The sequence below is a fragment of the Nannospalax galili genome, unplaced genomic scaffold (genome assembly GCF_000622305.1).
Source record: "Nannospalax galili isolate Female #2095 unplaced genomic scaffold, S.galili_v1.0 scaffold999, whole genome shotgun sequence".
Lineage (NCBI taxonomy): Eukaryota > Metazoa > Chordata > Mammalia > Rodentia > Spalacidae > Nannospalax > Nannospalax galili.
Window position 1 is genome coordinate 419382 of NW_008344824.1, and position 3671 is coordinate 423052.

A 3671-nucleotide genomic window follows, 5' to 3' on the forward strand; every position below is an offset into this window, starting at 1 on the left:
ACAACTCAAAAGAAGGTATCGCTTGTCTGGCATTGTTGCTTGTTATGTAGCCTTTAGCTATACATATGGACTCTTATGAAATTATGTTGGTCCATTTAATCTTTGGTTATACTTTCCTTTTGGGTTATACTTTCCTTTGGGCCATACAGTTGGTCCAGATAAAACCGATTTATTTTTACTCTTAAGGTCGTTTGAGGATCTGTTCCTCAGGGGTCACATGGGCTTGGAAGTAGCCCCTGGCTCCTTTCTTTTACCAGTTCCACCTATGTGAAGATAAATCAAAGGTCCTGCTCGACCATGGTTGGCTTCGCTTGGAAGCATGGAGGAAATGATTCCTCTGTGTTGACCCTCCTTTTTATAGACTTGGACTGGTTCAAGTCCATCTGGTGGGGTCTCCTCGGCCTGGAACTAGTCGACCTAGGAGGGCAAAGAGCAAAAAGTGTCCTTTATGTTCCTCTGACCAAATTATTATAGGCCTCAAAATATGTCTGTTAAACACCCAAGAAGGTTAGTTCCACCAGTCTGGCATTTTTAATTACTGTGTGTCATGTAGATAAATCTTGGGCAAAGATCAGTTGTTCTCAGATAAACCTTACCTAGACATACATTTCTTGATCTGCTATGTATAATTTGTCAGTAGGTTGTGGGAGTAATATGGTGCTGGCCTTTTAATATCAGCGCTCAAGAGGCTGAGGTAGGAGGAGCCTCTAGTCCTTGATCTGAGACTACATAGACCTTGTCTCAACAAACCCATTACTTTTTTACTTGAATTTTTTTTTAAAAGAAACAACTTCATTAGCTGTTTTGATCAAATTAAACAGGTGAATGAGGACCTCATTCACCTCTCTTGCCCTGCTTAGCTTCAATAGGAGATACAAGGGTGATCTCCCAGTGCTGATGTTTACATCGGGTTTGAAAGAGGCCAAATCCCTTTCCCCTCCTTAGAATAAATAATGAGAAATGAGGAAAGTAGAGAAACTAAATGATTTTTCAGTCCTTTTCTTAATTCTAATTATTAGATATTTGTTCGGATTTCTGGTTTAAGCCCTTAATGTCCCTTTTCTCACTATTGTTTTCTGGGAAAATATTTAGGCTTATGGTTCCTTTGCCATCCTAATGATCTCATTTTGGAGATAGGAAAGAAACTTTTTTTTTTTTTTTGGCTGACCAAATGTGTATTTTTTTAAGTCAAAACTGTAAGCTGTTTATTATTTTTTCCTAAATGTAAATCCTAGATTTAAAAGCATGTATTCTGATGCCCATTGAAAATCTCCATTGGAATATTTTATAAACATCCTAGATTCTACTTACCCAGACTTGATCACATTCTGTATTTCTATTCCCCTTCATTTATTATTCCCCTAATGCCCAGGCAGATTGAAAGTCCTCTTAAGTCCTGGATTTGCATTCTTATTGAATATCTCTAGTATCAGTTACTGCCAAGCTGCATCTCTTAATCTTTGAGACATTTCTAAGTCATTAAATGATGTTATTGTAACCTCTAAATTTCTCTGCTTATTACCTTCATTTCTCCTGTAAAATGAGAGCTTTCTACATTATTCTAACAGCATATGTGCTTGTTTCTCTCAGTCCTACATCTTTGTAACCCATTCTCCTTACATGCTGCCTGAGGATAATTTGTAAAGCACAAATCCTACTATATCACTCTTTAATACCTCTTAAAGGATTTATCTAGGGCTGGGAAGATAGCTCAGTCCCTAGAACCCATGTTCAAAAGCTGTGTGTGGGGGCTGGAGAGATGGCTCAGTGGTTAAGAACATTAGCTGCTCTTGCAGAGGACCTGGGTTCGATTCCCAGCACCCACATGGCAGCTAACAACCATCTGTAACTCCAGTTCCAGGGGATCCGACACCCTCTTCTGACTTACATGGGCACTGCATGACACTGGTGCACTTACCATACATGCAAGCATTACACTGATACACGTAAAAATAACCAAAAAAAAAAACCCTTTATTTTTTAAAGCTGTGTGTGGTAGAACACACTTGTAATCCCAGTTTCAGCTAGGAGGAGACAGATCCCTGGGGCTCACTGCCTAGCATATTTGGGAACTTCTAGGCCAGTGAGAGGCCCTGTCTCAAAAAAAAAACAATGTAGATAACTCCTGAGTAATGACATCTGAGGTTGTCCTCTGGCCTTCATGTGCATCAACACATTTGTGCTGTACACCAACACACAAAAGAGCCTTAAAAAGCATGATGTCTAGGATTGGAGAGATGGCTTATCAGTTAAGAGCACAGGCAATACATTCGTATGTAAAATATAAATGAGTAATTAAAAAAAAATTTTTTATGTGTATGTGTGTATTTCCTGCATGTAGGTAAGTGCACCCATGTCATGCAACGCCCGCGGAAGTCAGAAGAGGCTGTCAGATCCCCTGGGACTGGAGTTACGGACAGTTGTTAGCTGCGATTGGATACTGGGATTCAAACACTGGTCTTCTGCAAGAACAACCAGTGTTCTTAACTGCCGAGCCATCTCTCCAGCCCCAATAAATAAGCAATTTTAAAACATGATGTATTATTCCCTTTCATGAAATACCTGAGACCTAATAATTTTCATTGTAACACAATTAGTTTTTGGAGAAGGTCTCATGTATCCCACATTAGCCTTGAACTTGATATGTTCCCACAGATGATCCTAAACTTTTTGTAAAATTATTTTACATATTTGGGGAGGGGCATGTAGAAGTGCAAGGACAACTTGTGGGAATTGTTTCTCCTCTTCCACCATGTGGGTCCTGGGGATTAAACTCAATTTATTAGGCTTGGTAACAACATCTTTACCCTTGGAGCCATCCAGCCCACCCTGATCATGAATTTCTGATCTTTCTGCCTCCACTTTCCAAATACTAGGATTATAGGTATGTTTCGCCGTACGTAGTTTTGTAGTGCAAGGGATCAAACCCAGGGCTTGGTGCATATTAGGAAAGCACTCTGCCAACCAAGATACGTCCTGAGTTTCACAAAGTTCATTTTTTTACAGTTTGTACAGTTTTCATGCTGTATCATGGCAGAATTTTATCATATGGTGGGACAGAGCAAGCATGCTAGCTCAGGTCTTCCCCTTTAAAATACTTTGTATTCTATGTGTATGAGTGCTTTGTCTGCATGTATGTAAGTGTACCACATACCTGCAGTGCCCATGTAGGCCAAAAGAGCTTTGGATCCCCTGGAACTGGAATTATGGTTAGCTGCCATGTAGTTGCTGGGAATCGAACCTCTTATGTGGTCACTAAAACTATTATGGGGGTGTCAACCCTTGTGATTTCATGTAATCCTAATTCCTCCTCCAAAGGTCCCATGTCCAAATACTGTTAACTGTGAGCAAAATTTCAGTCATATGAACTCTTTTGTTATTTTTATTTTATGCTATGAGTGTATTGCCTGTATGTGTGTAAGTGCACCCATGTCGTGCAATGCCTGCACAGGTCAGAAGAAGGCATGGGATCCCCTGGAACTGGAGTTATAGACAGCTGCTAGCCACCATGTGGGTGCTGGAATTCAAACCCAGATCCTCTGCAAGAGCAGCCAGTGCTCCTAACCACTGAGCCATCTCTCCAGCCCCAGGCACAGGAACTCTTTAGTTACACATTTAAACCATAACATATCATTTACATTATCTTGATATTTGCCTACATATCAGAATGC